At 40.0% G+C, this 21451-nt stretch overlaps 1 protein-coding gene and 2 long non-coding RNA genes across 10 annotated transcripts in view; 2 read left to right on the plus strand and 1 right to left on the minus strand.

Moving 5' to 3' along the window:
* LOC126918926 (uncharacterized) overlaps positions 1-21451 on the plus strand; it is a 136800-nt gene that overhangs the window by 81962 nt on the left and 33387 nt on the right. The gene's annotated exons all lie outside the window — the stretch shown is intronic.
* Positions 1-21451, minus strand: part of LOC126918872 (insulin-like peptide receptor) — a 116846-nt gene that overhangs the window by 33806 nt on the left and 61589 nt on the right. Inside the window, exon 1 of one of the 5 annotated variants that reach the window (XM_050727332.1) lies at positions 11325-17176. The exons of the other annotated variants lie outside the window; for them this stretch is intronic. The gene's annotated coding sequence lies outside the window, so the exon portion shown is untranslated. Of the gene's footprint in view, positions 1-11324; positions 17177-21451 lie in introns of those variants that run through there. 5 annotated transcript variants of the gene reach the window in all.
* Positions 2313-7887, plus strand: LOC126918936 (uncharacterized). The gene is made up of 2 exons (XR_007711481.1): positions 2313-2360; positions 3690-7887. It is a non-coding gene; the product is annotated as an uncharacterized LOC126918936 (long non-coding RNA).

Raw genomic sequence — 21451 nt, forward strand, 5'->3', positions numbered from 1 at the left:
AACTTGAGATATTTTTTAACGCGCAAGGTATAGCTACATTCGGGTCGAAAGTGACCGAAGGAACGCAGCGGAGGCTAACAATTAGATCGCGTTTAACGCTTTGCCGACAGTGTAAATTTCTCGGTAACTTTAACCAGTAACCGGAGAGCTTTTTGCCAACATGTTTCAAGTTCAAGACACTAACGTGCCGTCATCGGACATTAACATTTCATTTGCACTTGACACCACGTTGATCTCATCGACCGTGAAAGCGTTAAGCCAATGGAAAAATGAATAGATCCCGTGCAATGTACAAAAATATAGAAAATATCGGCAGTACGTTCTATGCGATTATACCTTTGCGATTTTCACAAACTACGTGTTACAAGAGCGTGATCGTACGATTTTTGGCATGCACGTACATACAATTTTCGATGAACAAAGGAACAACGTGGAGGCGTTTAAACGACGCCGATCGAGCCGATCGGTGCTCGTGTGGCTGAGGAATTAGCGACTCGCGCGAACTATGCGTAACGCGATTCCTTGGTTGGCGAACAGCTGAAATCTTTAATCGTGGGTAACCTAAGCTATTACCGGCGAACTCGAGCCAACGCGCTTCCTTCGCGCGATTTTTCTTTTCGTCGTTTTCTCGCGTTCACGGTGTCGCGTTTCGCGAGGAATCGAATTCTGGTCGCGTCCAACGAAAAGTCACCGAGTTATCGCGAATCGACCAGGTAAACGCGTTTGCACGCTACTTCGACCGCTTTCAAAGGAGAAAACGGCGAGGGTTGGGAAACATTTCAGAGACGTATGACGATGGTTTGAAACGTTAAAGTCGCAATTGAAAATTTTAGTTTAGACGTCTCGAGAATTGAATCACCACGGTTTGTTATCGATCAGAAGCCATTATTTTATATACTATATAAATTATTGTGTGCTTTTTTATGATATTAACGTAATATTTTTACGTGCAATAATATACAGGATGCCATAAACGAATATCTGTCTGATCTTACAAATCATACTCGGATTCCGAGCAGACATCCTGGAATTATTCGTTTAGTTTACCTTAAATCGTTTCGACAAAATTCACGTAAACTAGGTTTCAAATATTGAGAGCAGCTCGATTAATTAAACAATTAAATTATTAAAATTTACTACTGTAACTCTAGAAAGTGGTTTCAACTTCTCCCTCCGGCCATACAACACTCAAGTTTACGCTAAATATACAATGACGCTAATATGATCGATCACGCGTATTCTAAACGATCTATGTTAGTTCGTGTCGTTCGTTAGTTATTTCGTATCGTAGTTTACGTTAACTACATATTGTACGATCGATGATATGAATCAATTATCAAAATTATGAATATTTATGAATGTCGATATGTCAACGCTATATAAAAAGGTAAAATCGATAACGTCCTACGATAAATATTCCCGTCGAGTGTATCGAACCAACTCGCAAGACTTTGACCTCGCCGAACATGTCAAAACACAAGAATTTTACGCTTACATGGCTTGAGTTGTAACTACTGTTCGAGACTTCCGGATATAGTATACCAGTGTGTCACCTGATCTTTAAAGAAGTTAGCTGCTATGCTGAAACGACGCGAAACGTCGGTATAATGTAATACTTGTGGACACGGCTTAAAAGCCCGGGCAAGTCTCGAAATAGTAAATCGTTAAAACGCGTTTGAAATATCGACGTTCCGTCTGATCGGAGATAAGCTCGATGGAAAGATTTCGCGCGTGACTCCGCAAATTTAGCAACGATTTCTACGATTTTAGCTCTAAGCTTATCGATCGCGGAGAATAATGTGAATTTTCTAAATTATAAACAGACTAAATAGTTACATCGTACCTATAAATAAATGGAGACACGTATAAATGGAGACAAAGCAAGGAAGATAAATATAACTGTAACGTAAGACCTATGTGAATCCCAGAGGATGGAAAGCTGCTTTTTTCTCAGGGCGTTACTTTCCGATCTGGAACATCAGCTTTTCCTTCCAAACGATTGCCGTTCAGAACCACTCGAAATGCATATCTTATCGCCCGCGTCTACGTCCAGTCGATATCGATTGTACATCGTGAAATCGCGTCGGTGAAGACGTTTGCATGGATTCGAATTCGACTCCAACTAAACTATCCACAAATTTCGACGACCTTAGGTTTGATTAAACAGTGTGATACCGATTTCCGTCGTTTCGTGGTCACGTGATCGATAGCACTATGTATACATTTGGTGGAAACGATATGACACGGTCATAAGTTAAAGCTACAAGAATGGATTTCATTGATGCAGCCGGTATCGTTCGCGTTTTAAAGACGTTATTGAAGTGACCAATTGGAAAACAGGACAAGTCCACTTTCTGACGGTACGTAAGTTACGTAAGAATATGAGATTATTCGTGTAATAATCTTTATCCGAATAAAAATTTCTCGAATAAAGTATTCGTATAAGAATTTATTCGGTCACTTATCTTTCGGATCAATTAGATCTTTATTCGAAGGAATTTGAATGCTGCCCGATCGCTATACCAACCGGTGTATAATCATACAGTGTAGATTTTATTCGCCATTGATTTTATGATCGAGTTATATCGTTTCTATCGACGGTAAATGATTCGATTATCAAAGTACGATCGAGTATTTGCGTAAAAATTATACGCTGTATAAGTTTTAACTCGTGCAACGCAATCAAACTCACTTTAACAGAGTTGTTTCTCTGTATAAGGAGAATTTGTCACACAAGAATGTCGTTGGTCTTTTTCGATAGACGATTTTTCTCGTAACCCGTCTTACACGTGGATAATTTGGGTCCTGGCCGAGTAAAAGGTTGCTTTCGAAGCAAATCGCGTATGTAAATCGTATCGGCGTTTTTTTGCGCGCGTATTGAGTGCGTTATCAGCATAACGAGACACGAACAACCGGTTATCACGACTATCACGGCGGGTTCGGCCAAGGCAATAATAGTGATAAGCCAAGTGAAATTGTCAGCAATGTCTCGATGTTTGCAACGTTATCAGATTCGAAGCAAAGAAACATCGTCTATTTTCTCAGTCTTCGTTTCTAAACACGGTAAAACTTGCTTATTTTCCCAGTCGTCGCCTCCAAAATGTAGTAGAACTTCGTTTGAATGAAATTTCACTTTATCAACCTCCTGTTATCCGAACAACGAAAACTACGTATCTTTATTTTTCATTTCTTTGCCGTAGAAGAGCAACTTTGCACAGCGACCAAACAATTTTACTTTCACGTTTAAAACGAAACAATTATTGCAAGATATAAAGGATATTCTTATTTAATTTTAATGTCCACCTGTTCTTGCTGAATATCAGCTACACGATATTTTCGCGGACCTTCGTTATATTAAAAAATAACGACGCCTCGTAACATGTTTCGTTTCACTGTGCAAAATTCACAGATTAAAGTTTAAGATGTCAAAGCTTGGATGCTTTAAATAGGCCTACATTACTACAGTTTAAGAAAGCTCGTTGTACTCGTGCCCTATGAAACGACATCTATCATAGGCAGGAGATGCAAGAGCGCGATAAGTTCTCGGCTTGGCGACTGCTAAAGAAATATTATCGACCAGGCGATGGAACGATTCCTCGTGTTTAATAGGTTAACTCGTGGAATCGTGTAACGCGAACTCGTGGCCCGAAATCATGCTAATTTAATCGCAGTCGTGTAATGTGCTATAGTGCGGGAAAAGGTATGCGGCGGCTCGCTAGAGCCGTAATCAACGCGGATGAAAATTTATGCAAAATCGCCGCGCCACCTCCGAAACCTGACGAAACACGCCGACTTGCGGTGTAACTGTAAAATGACCCAGTAAGAAGGTATAAGCTCTACTCGAGCTGCTTGCAGTCGTTCATTTTCCCAGCAATTCGGGGAGGAATTTGGAACCGTTGGAAAATTCCGCTTTGTACGTTAGAACGAACTTTCGCACGCACGTGTCAGCAAATAATAGCTAAAAGCCGGATATTTATGCAAATACATGCTTTTACGAACAAAGCTATAAAGATAGAATACACGTTGGGTCACGAAAGTTTTCAAACACCCAATAATAAAATTGTTTATGTTAAAATAAAATTTCACCAAACTCGGTGAAGTGTATTCTATGTTAGGAAGAGCAAACATTACATCATGCAGGAAATGGTACCTGGCATAAACAATACGATGCCGAACGAAGAATTTGAAGGAAGTTTCTGAACAATATGTAACAGACGTTACTCCGACTACTCCGACTCTTCCCGACTCGAATATTTTTTAGCCCGTGAGAGGCGTTGCTCTTTCATTACTCGTTAATCGTTAATGGTAGAAATACATTGTAGAAATTTGATTAATACATACATTTATTAATAATAAAAATACTTTTTCCGAAATACGAGATTCTGTCGTTAATTATAAGTAGCGGAGGTCCTAATTATTTTTGCTCGATGTATTTCAATACGACCGCTGGAGAAGAAAGCACTGAAAACGCCGTGTTCTCCGTGATTCTTTTAACATCTGCCATACGTATCTGCCATAATTCAAGTTCGAGGTATGAAATTAACCAACACACTCGCGACAATACTCCCATCAGGCACGCTCAAGAATTCTCAAACACTATGCGTATCGAGGCGTCGATCGAGGCTGGTATTGACAACGGTCGCTGCCGCCGCCGCCGCCGCGAGGCGCCGTCTGTTATTAAGAGGAATAAAAATGATCGAGTATCGCGCGCCGGTTGCGATCCAACGCCAACCAATTGCAAGGTGGGTGTGGAAAAGCAGAGATAGGAGTGGACACGCGGAAAAGTCGTTTGGCAATTAAAAAACCGTGAACGGCGATCGAAGGCAGTCGTGGCTTGACTGTACCGCCGTTCGGCGAGTCACGATCCTCCCTCGATAGCCTCGAGGAGGTCATCGATTCTGCGAAACCTAACGAGTTTCTTTCTACCGTGGCTGGCGTCCTGACCAACGGCTCTAGAGAGGTTAATACTGTGCGAACGACGCTACGTGGATCACCGCGGGATTAAAACCAACCGATGCAAACGCGCACCTTCCCACTCTTCGATGCGTTTTCAATCCGGGAATTTGCATTCACACCCTCCGCGTAGCGCGGCTGTCGACTCTCGCAAACGAAACCTTTGGATTCATCGGTGAATCGGAATAGAATCATGATCTTCTAATTTCTCGTGCTAATTGTTCCTTCGTTTTGCTTTCTGAATTCGAATAGGTATAGTATACGATTTTTGGTGGAAATTTTCGGTGAAAATTGCTCTTTTCTTTTAAATGTTTATATTAAGGTATATATATATAATAATGTAAATCTTTAGGGTAAATCAGACGATCGATTCTGGAAAATCGAGTTTATTTTGGGAATAATTCAATTAAATATAGTAACAGCTAATAACAAATCTACTACAAATTTTACCTGGAAAATTGAGAATTTTCCAAGTCATAAATTACCGTTCTTCTCTCGTGATTTAATCTATTCAGCCAAATGACTGCCGGCAAAACAAAGCAAAGGTAAAAATGTCGGTTTGGCGGGTAATTTGAATTCTATAGAATTTACATATATATAGAAGCATTCAGATCATCCCGATTAATCGGTACATTCGCTGCTCTTTCAATGACCGTCGCAAGTTATATTTAAAGAAATCACCGCGGCGTCGCGTGCATCAGCAGCGGCATCGATACCACACAGTTGACAAACAAATCAAAGGAATTGATATTTCATTTCTGTTAATAAATTGCAATACTATATTATCCATTGTTGTCTTATAAATTATTTTCCTCGCTTCCGCTTCGTAGGAACAGAATTTTACTCTACTGTATTAATTTCATACTTTTCAGTGATAATTGTTCCTCTTTCCCTACGGTTTATTTGCGCGCTATTGTAATATCATAATATTATAATTTTTGGCGACCATCGCTTCGTTTCCTTCGAACGTTAGCATTTTCAGCGACCTGTTTCCTTCTGTTCATATTATAACGCGTATAATACGAACGTAGAAGAATATTTTTTAGTAAGTGTTTAAATACTTTCACACGTGCATTGTACACGAGCAAAGTGATTTTTCAAGTAAGTTCAGAATAATATCACAGAAGGGTAGGATCCTTTTCGATCGGCCAAGGTAAACTAAATTCTACTGCGTTCCGAAAATTTGATGTCACATCTATCTTTCGAAAGCTTGCGTTTAAAATTAGCAAGTGCACCGTAACAAATGCGTATTCGTTTCGCGAGCAGAAGGGCTGCGAAGAAAAGCTCGATCGCGTTGACCTATGATACGATATTATTCAGAGTGGCGCGAAGTTAAAAATAAACGCCACGGTCCCGGGAGAAAGAAGCCCCCAACGGGGTCGTTCGAATCGTTGACGCGATCCACTGAAATAAAAGTAGCTAGTACGTTCCCCGTATCGGGCGTTGATCGCACCAGCTCCTGGAATCTATTAAAAGCGTCTCTTCCGTTTTCGATCAACCAACAAGCGTTAATCCCGTACACATCGATGGACGACTGCTTTTTGCTTGGCGTACACGTTTATAAATAAACCACCTGTACACGCTCGTTACGCCAAATATAGCAACGATGACGGTTCGAGTCGAATCGTTCGACTCTCGCACCACGAGATCCCTCCTTTCTGACTCTATGGCGTGGAAAATGGTTGCCACCTACGATTCGTGCGACACAGTCATAGACACACCTGGTGCACACAGGCATATGTCTATATGAGTCGTTGTCCAAAGCTGTTACGTACAGTTGCTCGCATTGAATATCTGGCCACAGCATTATCTCTGTATTTACCGTTTCGTTTAAGAGACGAAGGAACAGAAATCATTGGATTGCATAAGAAGGAGGTGATTTAAATATCGTGTTGCCTGCTCCGCGAAAACACGAACCATTTATCGCAGCTTGAAAATATGTAAACAATTTCTGTCTGTAAATAACGTTCGACCGTACCACAGATTTTTAACAAATGAGACGTTCTCCAGTTTTCTCCTTTGTTTATTGAATTTGTAATTCATCTTCCTCTTTGCATCTTCTATTTTAATATTAATTAATTAATACCGATAATCGTAGAAATATACTTCTAATTGTTTTATGTATTTTTCCAGGCTATCCGTGTTATCCGTGTTTGCCTTCGTATCCGCTTAATATCCGCGGTATAATCGTCAAACTTGTTATTATTGTACGAAAGTATCCGCTATTAATTACCGACTTTCAACCGATATATAAAGTTCCACTAATTGTACGAGATAACTTCGTAATATCCCTCGTTAATGAGAAGCGAATAAAAAGCCTATACGCAGGACGCGGTATATCGCCAACCTGCTGCTCAACAAAGAGTCAACAAAGTAACGTTCAAACTATAGTGTACGTGTTTTTTGTTGGTCCAATCCTTCGTAAGTTATTCACCTGATCGTGGCCCAAGTGGCCTTGGTGCGGCACAACAAACTGGCAAGGATGGGTCAGTGACGCGTGAAGTTGCTTCGACCGCATGGTGTGCGGTCCGATGAATGGAGAGAAGACGGGAAGACAGGAGAAAGGAGAAATTCTTCGTGGTGGTGCTCTCTTACCTAAGAAGTGCCGGTATTTATGTTCTCGTTAACCCTTTCGCTATGAACAGCCACTATCGAGGCCGCGTAGTTCGGTAAAACGTTTCTTCGCTCTGTTATGTTTCTTGTAAATGGAGTTTAACAAGAAATGTGCAGTTACCAGCAGTTCAACGTAAGAAAATGTTTTAATCGTTTAACAGTGTTTAACACGTTTTCACCGACGCTTCTTTCAACAAGTTATATCCTCTGTACATGGTTATAGGTTGTAATACAGTATGTTCTAGCTTCTTCTGATCGAACCTTTTCGGATATTTTCGTCGACATCGTTAAAATGTTATTACATAGTTTTATAACAGAAAATGGTTGGTTAGATATATATATATATATATATAGGTTGTTCGAAGATTTATTATGGAGTTTCGAATGATTTACGCTTATTGCAAAGTTGTAAAGGAATTATGAAATACGAAGAGGATCATAAGGATTTATTGTTAATATACTGCGAGACAAGAACAGGTTTGCAGTCAACGTAATTATTGGTTATTAATGTTTCATTTCAGAATGTACATACAACGTTCCTTTTGATTTTGTTTTATTTCTACGAAACAGTTACCGTCCGAGTCAATATATGTTCAATATGTGTGTCTTTTCTTTCAAGTTCTTCGTGCGTGCAAGTCTAGCGGAATCGAGCGTTATCGGAGGGACTATACATCGCCCTCTGTGTATTTTCTATTTTTATTAGATACAACTTTTTAATAAAACTTTAAACGATCTATGTCTATATATAATATATATATATATATTTTTTTTTCATTACCTACACTCTGAGCAAATTTGATCGGAAAAAATTGAAATACACCGTTAAAAAACGTATTTGTCGTGGCTTTGGATGGTGACTCTACGCTTTCGACTCGGTGGAAATCTGTTGAAAATGTGGACGGCAAAATTGATCTCGAGCATGACTTTCAAGGTTAAACCCTTTTTCTTCATCGCATCGTGCGGTATTTATCACGAGGAACGAAAGTCTCAGAGGAATCATGAGATGCAAATGAGCTGTCCTGCTGGAAAAAATTGTTTACAGCTTCGTCGGTCCTTAAACCGATTTCATCTGTTATATCGCGATAATACAATATATAAAAGACACAAAATAATATAAGTTACAAGAAAGTATAAACGGTAATATAATATAGTTATGTAACAATAAGCAATAAATTTTGTTTCGTAGTATATACGTATCGACAATCGGCAAAATTCGACTAATGAAAGATCGCAGCGTGAAGGAAAAGTAAGTTCCAGGTCGTCGTGATTTCCAGAGGGTTCAACGATCCACAATTGCTACACCAAATTCCTCACTCGATGGTCTTCGTGTCCATTGGCGTAAAGAAGAGTAAATTTGTGCTGGTATGCCCCTAAAGAAGATCTTTACGAGGTTCATCGCGCGCAAGAATTTCGTAGGATGACGAAAATTTTGTCCCTGGATGCTGGGAACATTAGAGCGCAGTGCACGATATCTCGAAGATATCTTGTTTCTGGATGAGAGAAGTTCTTTCAACGGCAACATTCTCGATCATTAGAACGCAAGAGTTTGAGCGTATAGAAATTCTCAGAGTATGACACAGAGATTCAGTCAGCGGCATTTGAACACGTCTGATTTATTCTATATTTGACTTTAACGTGTAATAAATTCAGTTTGAAGATTAAAGTGGTAGATATTATGTATACTTTCACAAAGTATATAAGTTCATTCGTAAGATAATGACACTTTCGTTATTTCGCGTTATTATATTTGATATTAAAATACGAATAAAACCAGTTTGAGAATAAATGAAACTTTAAGCAATTTTGTCCGAGAGAACGAAGAGATTCGCGGCGCACGGTTCCTTTCAAACTTTTGTTCCTCGCGATGAGTACCGTGCCATTCAATGGAAAAAAACGTCAATTTTGCGGTCCACTTTTTTAACGGATCTCCACCGATCCGAAGGTGTACGATCACCTCCCAAAACCATGACTAACACTTTTTCGACATCCTGTATATATTTTAATAAAAGAAGCGCAGCGTGATGCATTTAACGCTTCATATTCTGTATCGTTATCGTGTAATATCAATTTTAAAGATTATAATTATACAAATTTATCGTATTTTATTGTATTTTTCTGTTGTGAAAAAAAGTCCAGAAAATCAGCTTAGCGCGGTAGAAACCCTTCTACACCTTGCCAAATATAGTTTCTCGCCTTTTCGTTGCAACTGATTGATTGCTATCGATCTATCGGAAACGGCAACTTCATGATCGATCGGTGACAATAAGCTCGCAAAAACGGTAGCGAGCACAATGAGCGATGACGACAACGCTAGGACGCGTATGCCTCGAATCACTATCCTTAACTAGCGCTGGCAAGCTCTTCCGCGCGCGGCGTACACTCCAGATTTGGCACCAACAGATTACCATTTATTCAGGTCGATGCAATGCTCTTTAGTCGGACAGCACTTTCGAAATGCTGCAGAAATACTAAAACGCTGCAATGTCATTTTCTTGCGACGGAATACGAAGCTTGACAGAAAGTCGCGCACAATGGGAGAAATTATTTCCACGTATTATGCACAAATAATAGAAAGTTGAAAAAAGGAAAGACTAAAACTTTCCGTACACCTGATAAACGAAACGTGTAAATGCGCGATAACTGTACTCCCTAAAATAACTACAACAAGCGAGTTACGTTTCTACAGAGTTTTCTGATTACGTACGTATAAATTACCCGCCGCAAAATGTATTTCGAAGAAACAAACCGTTTAAGGGTTGATACCGGTATCATCGTTACCATGGAATATTGAATGGAATATCTCGCCATTCAACCTGTTAACGACGTTGCTCGAACGAAAGTATGCGTTTATCGTTGAAGCTGAAGCTGACGCACAGCGGTGTATAAGATTTTTTGGCGAGGTCCGGCGTGGCGAAAGGGTTAACATAAGAAGCGAATCGAGTCGGCCGGTTCTATTAACGGAGTTGTTAGCAGGTGTGAGCCGAGTCGAGACACGTAGCGGCAACACCATGGTTGGCCGGAGATCGACGAACCCACCTGTCACGCGGGTACAACAAAATTGCAACGATCCATCGGGATTAACGTCGGCTGTGCAACCGGCTGACAGGTTGGAGGGGATCGCGTGGTTGCTTAAAAAAATTTCAACGGACACCGCATTCCAGACGTTCTCTTCAAGGTTATCAGCCATTCACCTAAAGGCCGAAGTACTCGGATACCCTGCACCAATGGAACTCCCTTCATCTCCGTGTATTTCCCTACTATTTCCAACGATATCGGTCGTCATTTGACAATTCGTTTCTTCAGAAACAACTAAGAAACAACTGGTTCGGAGTGTTGAAGTCGAACGGTCGCTAGTTACGAGCGCAGAAAAGGATTTTTATAAATATATATAATATATATATATCCGTAGAACTTCGTTCTCTTTTCGAAACACGGTTTCTCTCCATTCGGATTACGTGTTTCTCTTGGTAAAGAATATGAGATAAATAGAAGGCGATTTCGACATTTCCCACGGCTCTAGGATTAATATAAATAAATCGCGGTAAGCGTAAATAAGAAAAGCGAAGTTTATTTTGTGGCAAATGTACAAAAGACGTACAAACGGAACTTCTATGTTACATTGAAAGTCTTACGGCTGAAAACGATAATCGTAAATACAGTTTGAATGGAAATTCTACCGTAACATTAGAAGCGTACGAACGAAGGGTTAATTTTGATTTTTAATGGCAAGTAGCATGAATGCGCAGTAGACGACTCACCGTTGTTGTTCTGGTGCGATCTTATCGAACAGTTGCGAACAGCTTTCGTATGATTGCCGCGTTATACCACTCGATATAGGCAACAACCTTCGGAAATATCGAACGTTGCAACATTTAAGATTCCTAAACGCGGCGACGTTTGGAATCTTCTCACGATCCAGGCCTTGGAGAGGTTAAATTATTGTCAAACCGGTACCACGAGACAGCGAGCCACCATCAGACGCAGCGGGGTCCGCGATGGAAAATTCCTAGGACGAAAATGGCGGGTGACGATGGCGAATGGTTCGAAACAGGGATCGTAAATAACGGTTGTAACCGAGATGGAAGAAAGTTATAGTACAAGGATCGGTATCTTAGTTTAAATGATTTTGGTCGGGAATAACTATAATAAATAATTAGCCAATTTTTATTACAAATTTACGTTAAACCTTCTTGCTTATCGTGAACGACATATTATCGACGATAGAAGTTATTTTTTATTACGAATGACCATTATCCAGGATGGAATATTTGTCTGATTATCGATAAGTAAACGAATTTTACCATTTATAATGATTGTTCGCAATCGGAACGCTTAAAAACTAATATCTCCGGATAATTTAATCTTTCAACAAATGTCTCTACGATTTACCGATCGTCGTCTACCATTTAAACAAAAACGAACTTCTCTTCGAGCGATTAAGTAACCGTTTAACCGACTTTTTCGTAAGAATAAATAAAAAGTACATACATTGTTGTTATTTTTATTCCCTGGTTCGAAGATATTGAAACGCGTGGATCTTCTGGGAACGCATTGTTGCGGTGGTATCGTGCACGCTCGACGAGTCACTGGAAACGATGGCCAAAGGCACAAGCAATATTATAACAACAACCGAAAGATTGTGCATAATCACATCATATATTCTCACCGGCAACATCGTTCCGACTAATTGCCACTTTGTGCATACCAACGGAACCGGTTACGATCGATGATTCGGGCGGCGCATTCGGTTCGGATAATGGTTCCGCTTCGTCGCTCCGATCGATCGAAACGGCCACGAATGCTCGCCAACGAGAAAGAGGCCCGTTTTCTCCACCGATCATCACAATAAATAAAGGAATCCAGGAATACATTGTGTTTCTCTCTTGCATTTACATATTTAACCGCTCGTGCTTTCTGTTTCCCGCCGAAATTCGACCCGTTCGTGCTTTTACCTTACAGTTACTGGCTATTGAATTAAAATCACCAAATATTTTCAATGTCTCTCTTTTATTGCCAGACGACTGTACGGTTCCGTATCAACCATCGCCGCGCATTTAATCTTAACCAAGATTTTCGCTTATCGCGTTAATATTCCTTTCGATTCGTATCCTTTCATTTCGATACGATCAATAATAAATGACTAACGACGTCGTCGGCCTATTTGGATTGGAAAAGTAACGGATACGGATTCTCTCGAATTTTCTGAATCTTTGTTTCAACGTTGTCTTGACGGAGAATCTTGCGAGAAATGTCTACATAAATAGACGTTTTATTGGTCCTATCGGGAGTTATAGCGTTCGTAGCGACGAAAGGACGCCGACAAATTCTGCCAAAAGGTTCGAGATTTGGCCGCAAGATCGGTATATCGATCGTGCATCAGGTAGACGCGTGTTCAGGGAACCACAAATTTGGCCACCGATACTCTGTGCGCTATTTTACCGACGTTTCACCGCAACTAATGTTAATATTGTATTGTTCTTCGTAGCCTTACTGCAAATGACTACTGTCGTTATGACAATTGACTTATTTGACATATTGTCAAATGACTCAGCATCGAACGTTTACGGACGACAGAATGTTTCTGTGGCCAACCGCTGGGCAAGATCGTGATCGCGACCATTTGTTTTACCTGTTCCCTAACCTTGGATACATTGTGGTACATTGTGTCAGTGTAAAAGACACTCTGACACTTTATACCTTGAGTTGTGGATCTTTTCTGATACAATCGCTCGTCAATTTCTTCGTACATTTTATTAAAACGTTCGCGTTTGTTCCAATGAAATTTTACCGGGAACCAAACGCGTTTTATACTGATTGCAAGAAGAGTAAAATCTGTTCTAGAAGCAAATATAGGTCCGACAGTATTCTTGATTTAAGAGTATGAATCCATCTCAAAATACACGTACGTATAACGAAACGAAATACAGTGCCAAACAAAAGTATTGGCACAGGCCGGATCTTCGTATAAGATTCTTCGTAAATCTGCGAAGAAGCTGATTATCTACTTAATTTTTCTTTTTTTAACGTAACTGCCGAGTCTGAAGTTTAAGCGCGCCATGAATCATAAATTTTAAAAATAGCTGTAGCAAAGAAAAAGGATAAAATACGTGCAAAGGTCTGTTTTTAGCGAAACAAAAGTGTTGGCACATTGACGATTTCGCGGTACAATTTTCATACAACGTTTCATTTAATACTTAGTATGCAATCCTTTTCTTAAGAACGTACCAATCATTTTACCATTTTTTTTTTTCTTTTTTGACCTAGTTTATTACGTTCTTCAAGAAGTATTTTCTTCGAATCTTCCTTAGACGCGATATGATACGCTTCGATTCTACTTCCCAATTCAGACTAAACAGGCTCAATGGAATTTAGGTCTGAGGATTATGACAAAGTCGATAATATATTCGACGTATTAAAAATGGTCTTCTAACAACATAGGCCATTGGGGCCATTGCCAAAATAATAATCTTCTTCTAAATTCCATTTTTCCGCACTTTTGCAGTAAAATAATTCGCTCTACGTTCGGGTTACGTATCGAGCTTTTCTTACGCACTATCAACGATCACAAAAATACTGACTCGAGAATATACATGAACAGAATACAGCGTATATATATACGCGGATATATCTCATTTCATATATCCTTCTGCAAATAATGTCGTAAAAATATTCAGGGAAAAATCACTGGTACAATCTCTTCGTTTTATCCAATTTCAAACAGCATCGGATGATATACCCGGATGATTCGCGCTGTGGGGAACGTGGTGTGTTATCTGTCGTTCACGGAAAATATCGGGACGAATCGCGAATTCACGCGAATAATAAACGAGCCAGACCCCTGGGACACGACGAACGAGGCGATTCACCGTCCCAACAGTCCATTATATTCGTTCAGGGTTCGACGCGATCGAGAGGACGAATTCGCGGCTCAAATCCGCATCGGGATTCACGGTTGCATTACGATCGTTCGACAAAGAGAGAGAGGCACTCCTCGTCGAATCGAGGTCTCGATGAAATCGCCGATCTAGACAACAAATTCTATGAACGTTGGAAGGATAAAGCTTGAATTTATCCAAGTACGATTTACCTGTTCAATTTTATCCAATTACGGAACGATCAACTAATTAATAACTCGAAAAAACATTTGATTAAATTACGCACGATAGATTATCTATTAAGTTTAAACGTGCAAAGTTCGAAATTAACCAACTAAGATTATCTATTGAATCGTGGCCAACTACAGAAAAATCGACCGACCAAGCCACAGGAAACATGTTTTATTATATTACGTAGGTTAAATGTTCGGAAGATTTCCATTGCTTAGCTATTAGCATAAATCATTGCTTCAACGTTGTTAAACTATCGGTTTAAATATCACATACATTTCTTGTTTCTATTATAAATCATCGCTTCAGGCACTCGGTGTATCGTTTACCGTTGCTACCGAGAATCCTCGCTTCTGACGTTTATATCGTTCGCTGTTTCAACTCCTCGATCGAAAACAATTTCTCAAGCATCCTTCGAAATTCCGCGAGTCAAGCATCTCGTAAGAACGCTGGAGACCATTCGAGAGACAAAGGATACTGGTAGAAACTGTATGGAAAGGATTGCGTGTCAGCCGAGTTCGACGAATGATCGCGATCTCGTCGATTCGACCGGCTCTACCAGCCGGACACGGAACGGTTTGGAAAAACGGGCGGCGCGAGCGTATAAATTAGCCGCGTAACGTTTGTCATTCTCGTGCTTTCGGCTCGTTAAAGCATGACGGAGACCGGAAAGCAGCGTCGGGGCGCCGCACGAAAGCCAGAACGCCGCGACGCGACGCGGTGTCTATCGTGCGGCTTCGCACGAATCTTGCCTAGCCTGCTCACCAAGGCAGCACGAAACGTGATTACGTCCACCGTGTATTGCCGATCGTGTTTCCGCGTGTAATCCACGATTTGCTCTTTGCTCCCTTCACCGAGTTCCATGGCGACAATAGTCGTTCGGACTTAGACGCGTTCCCTCATTGCTGTTACGTTCTTATTAAATTGCTCCGTAAGTTCTATTTAGTTCACAAAGTTGCCGGCTAAAGTAAGGAATGCGAGTCTGGTTTTAGCTAGCGGATCTTACGCGGTAGAACTCCATTTATATGAACTCCATTTATTTGAACAAAGTTTTAGTCAGAGCCCGATCAAATCAACTACAGCAGCTTGGAACTACTTCTTATCTAACGTGAATTCCTATTACACGAACGAAAAATCGTACGTAGGGAGAGACATAAATTCCAATTGTACAAAGTATTCTTTCCCTAGCAAGTAAACGGAGTTGTAGCGTAGCGCCATAGCAATCGTAGGGTATACAAATCTTTGTTCGAGCAGAACTTGGTCTACGTACATTTATAAGAAATAAATAAATAAATAAGTAAAAATCGTAAGAGGTATGTATGATTCGTGCACACCAGCGTACTCAGACGAGGAACAAAGTAATCGAAAACAGAAGTAATTTCCTGGTTGGTCGCATAACAGTTCGTAGCAAATCATAAAGATCAGGAACAACAATGGAGAAACTTGGTAAAGCATCTTCGGGCTTAATACCGTTTCGAATACCGGAAGTGGCTTGGAGCTGGAGCCAAATGCTCATCCGGCAATATCCGCTGATTCATCGCGACGCCGTTCCCGGATGCGCAACGTCCACCGAATGAGCGCCGGAATGGTCTTACTTTCGGGGCTCGATTCGAATTACCGTCACCCGAAAAAGAACTTAGAGCTCATTCGCACGATATATGATTCGCGATTCGCGTATATTACACGCGTCCAACTCTGTACTGCAGTCGCAGTGTTAGTACTCGTACGTATGTAAAATTCCTTTCTATGCTTCGTCAACTACGAGAATCACCGCCATCAACAGTAAAGAGCCGTTTCCTTTGATTTTTGAAAGTCTGGCTATAGATTTTATAGGAGTGGGCAAAAATTGCGAAATTCAAAGGTTCGTATCGCTTAGAAAAAAATGCAAAACCAGCAAAATGACGACTTAAACCCTCCATAATTTCGTAATTTCGTAGCGCAGGCTACATTATACTTAAAATAGCGTATGACAAGATCCATTTTCTTGCTTTATAGGGAACGACTTAATGTGTACGTTCTACTTAGATACTTCTCCTTTGTCGCATCTCTTTTATGTACGTATAAGCGAAATGGATAAGCTTCAACGTTGGCCATTTTCACAGAAAAGTCCTCGTTCGTCTTCCAGCTGGGAGATTTTCATATTTTTAAAAATATTAAAAAAAATTATTCAATGTTCCAATCATTCAAAACGAAATCCTATTGATATAAAATCATGTACAACATTTGTCTTCCTCTCTTTCTTTCCTCGCTCGTATTAGGTCGTCCGAAAAGTTTCTTTCGTTTTATAAGGAAATAATGGACGCACAACATTTTCCGTTTTATATTGTTTTATCGAATTACGTATGATCCATTTTGTTCTATCAAAATAGAGATCACACAGACAGATTAGATTTCATGTTTGAAAAAAGAGACTTTTCGGACAACCTGATACAATACAATTTCCTCTAAGAAGCATGTAGGTAGATTTCTTGATTTAACTCCTGTTAATGCTACAAAAAGTAAGAATGAAAATAAAAATCCACCAGATAAATTTGAACACAAGATTTCATCACAAGATTTCTAAACCAATAAAGAAAAGAAGTTTATTACTTCTGATATTGAGAAGAGAAGTAACATCTCTATTAAAATATTATATAATCGTATATCTTAAACAGATTTATCATAAGAAACTAATTATAGCGTGGCCTGTCGAAATTAACACGACCACTTTCACGCCAATTTTACATACTTTTCTTACGTATTTTCAACGCTTGACGGAATAAATATTAAATTGTCCGAAAAGTTTTTTTCGTTTCACAAAGTGAAAATTTCTGTTTTATATTATTTTATTGAATTAGGTATCATCCATTCTTATTATTATGTTCGTGTATAATTCAATAAACTGATATAAAACAAGAAACATTGTGCGTCTATTATATCCTTATAAAAACGAAAGAAACTTTTCGGACATCCTAATAGAACGCGATTTCCATGTCGTCCGCGGCTGAGAGATCGAGAAACGTATATTCCATAGACAAGAAGACAGCAACTGAGAAGTAAATAAATGACACTTACGCTTAGCTAGGAACTGCGCCACGTGGCTATCTCATTCTCGAATGCGATACACGTATCCATCGTGTGAAAGAGGTCTTGTGAGTTCGGTGGGACACGACGGTGTATCGTAGAAGGGCGTAGGTAAGTACAGTAGGTACAAAAGGAAAGGACAAGATCGAGGCGAGGAGAAAAAGCAGGAAGCAGACTCGAGGGGCCAGGCACCGAAAACAAACGACAAGGAAATCGAGGACGATCGTTTCGACGGGGAATGGCGGCGGCGCAGCGCGGCGTGTCGACCGGGAAAAGGCGGAGGAGAAGAAGGAAGCCTTGGCCCGTGGAATAATGGGAGGTCGGAACGTAGAAGAGGCACCTAAGGGCCCTTCAGACAAACAGAGGGATCGCGCGTTCGACTCTAAATCGCGTTCGCGATTGTAATTCACAGTGGCGAGAGAACCAGCTACCCCGAAACCACTTGGTAGACTCGTTAGAGTTTAGAAACGAACAGTAACATCGAGTGAGAAATTATCTGGCGAACTTACGAAAGGAGAATCGTCGGCTCGTCATAGGAATTTCAAACCTGTCTCGAAACATCGTTTGTTTTTCCACTCAAAGTGGATTCTGGGGATTCGCTGTATTCTGAAATGGATGATATGAGCGAGGCTGTTAAATTAGACAAGCTGGAACGTACTTCGCTGTTCACAGGTATTAGCATACTTACGAGAATTAGACGAAGCTGAAGAATCGTTCGAATCAAGTTCCTTGCGATTATTTAATAGTTTGGAATCGCGATGTCGAGACAGCCAGAATTGATACGTGAATTTACTTTTTACTAAAGTTTACTCAGCGGTGTTTAGTGGAAATTGAATCGCGCCTTCTTTTCAAATGAAAGAGCATCGATAGACCCAACTGCTGTTACACAATCACGAAGAATAGGGCACGCAAATTTTCGTGACTGACCCGAAGCGTCAGATTAACAAACAGGGTTATAGTATTGCGTGACGAAGAAGGTGAACGAAATATAGAACATGGAAGGATGTAGGGCATTATTAAGGCAACAGATCAAACAATTTTAAGAGCCTTCGATGACTCTAATTTGACATCTAGAATGCTGTTGCACAATAATTTTCCAACTAATAATACTAACGTATTACCTGTACATTATAGATTCCTCTTCTACGATTTTATCATTTTTCAGTTTGTAATTACGATAGGAACCTAGTAGCTTGTCTACGGAATTTTATTTATTTTATTGCCAACCACCCTGTGTTATGCCAGCGAGAACATGTAACTTGCGCGACTTAGCAAATTTCATTAATAATTTTAATTGAATATCGGACGTCGTATAAATGTTTCTTTTTCCTTTTTTCTTTCTTTTTTTTTTTCTTTTTTATCTGAAACTGGTAATAGACTGGCGTACCGAAAAACCGTTTCTTGCCTGTCGAATGAAACAAAATACTAGTCGCGATATCGGAATCCATCGGAACCCCCTCAGGAAACAAGGGTTGTCGTCTCTTATCTCGTTACCTGAATTGATCGAGGGAAAAAGACAAAACACGCGGGGACGAATATACCGGGCTGTTCGCGAGGAATTAAATCGATTGGCGTGCACGGAACACATATTAATTGGATTTCTGTGCGCGCCAGAGTAAGCGGGCTCGAGGGTTGGGTGCGGGTGTGGGCGCCAACGCGAACGACACCACAAATGGGGTCATCCACCTTGGCCAGCCGATGACCGTAGGGCCAGGTGAAACGAGCCGGCAGGGGTCTTCCCCGGTATCTTTCTGTTGTGTATTCGAGCGATACCGGAAGCTGCTGTCTAGACGATACTTTTTTCCTTTCCTCTGCTGGTTCCGGCTGCCGGTTCCCCTCGCTCTTGAGTCTACCGTCTTCCGTGACTGAAATTTTCGCGAGCCTCGCACAATCGCGATTGGCTTCGTTCCAGTCTCTCTAAACACATCCCGTCCTTTTGTCACTGTCTTTCAACCCTTCGCGTTTGACCTGTATTCCATCGAGTTTACTCGATCTACCCTTTTAAATACGCCTGGCTTTTAAGAGGGGTTTAACCCTTGTACCGGTAACTGGCTACTTGGGTCGTTTCTAGTTCTCTTTCAAGTAAGCCACGAGTCACGATTTTATCAAGTACAGCGATACACTTTTAGATCGCCAACTTGTGTATGAGAGAAAAATTCATGGCGAAGTATTTTGGAAAATCTATTTCGTTTCTTTTTATATTTTACGTTTCGTGATTTATAGTTTTATATCTTGCTCGTGAGAAAAAATGATAAAATACGTATATAGATTGTGTTAAGCGTAGTGGAAATAACGTAGAAGCGAAGATATATAAAAGTAATGTGTAAGTAAATGTGTCTTTCGCTATCTGCACGCAGCTGCTTTATCTGGCAATGTTTATACGAACACGAAACCTAGTCTGTCAAATGTTGCGATCTTTATCTTAATAGAGCAAAATGGATCGTACGTAATTGAATAAAATAATATAAAGCAAAAGATGGTGCGTGTTTATTGCTTCCTTCTAAAACGAAAGAAACTTTTGGCACAACTTGATACAATAGTTGACAGATCGTCAAACGACGATACTGCGCGTTTAAAAGCGATCCTTTTTCGTAACTAGCTCTTTATTTATTTTTCGAAAGTATATTATTTGCACAATTGCTTACTATTCTGTGGACATTTTCCCATCGATTCGTGTTTTCACGCCTCATTAAAGTGCTGATGAAATTTCAAAATACCTTGTACAACACTCGACAACGTTTCAGAAATGTCTCTACGTGTCCAAATACTTTCGTAACCTTTGGCAATTGTCGCGGCATATCTTTAGCAATTGCCGCGTTAAAATACATGCCTCTTGCTATTCACCAACTGGATGAACATAACTTCCGATATTTTATATATGTTCTTATACTATCTGAATTTTTGTACAAACATTCGCAGTCTAATTATCGTAGCTCATTATAAGATTTCATTAGCGTTCCTAATTCGCATCTAATGAAACTATCGTTCTACGTCTGACTCACAATCCGTCAAGCAAGATACTCGGTCGAATGAAATTAGACAAACGTGAGTATTTTACTCGCCAACACAGAAATTAATGATAAATTTCGAAACGAAACGACGATTTCGTTATTCACATCGAGGGGCAGACAGGTTTCCTAAATCTGATTAAAATTCGCTGCAATATATATCTTCGACGATAATAAAGTACGCTCTTTGTCACGCGACCAAGGATTCGATGATAGCCGACACTAGGGTCAAGGGTTTAAGGGTTGCTCCATTTCTGATCTGCAAAACTACACGTTGCGGAAATTCTACTCTTTCAGCCTGGCGAACAGGAGGATCTATGTACCATAGGATGAGGTTCGCTATCGAATTATAGTCATCCAAGTATCTGCGTGTTTCTATCGTCGTATTAAATGGCACTAACTCATCGATCTGGCTCATTCTACTTCCCACATTGGCAGACAATAGAAATATTTTTATGAGAATTCTAGGTCGTTCGATACGTGATTCTCTCAGCAAGCCAGAATGATCAACTTTGAAAGAAATAACGTTTTTTTTTAAATAAACATTACATAAACATTGAGTTAAATTATTTAATACATACAGATTACATAAACACGCGATTAACGTTCGATATTCGAGAAACAAATGACTTCATAAGATTCTTTATCGTAACATAATGATGACATAAATAATATCAAGTTGAAAGATAGATTTAAAAAATAGTATCT

The sequence above is a fragment of the Bombus affinis genome, chromosome 7 (genome assembly GCF_024516045.1).
Source record: "Bombus affinis isolate iyBomAffi1 chromosome 7, iyBomAffi1.2, whole genome shotgun sequence".
In the NCBI taxonomy this organism is placed as follows: Eukaryota; Metazoa; Arthropoda; class Insecta; order Hymenoptera; family Apidae; genus Bombus; species Bombus affinis.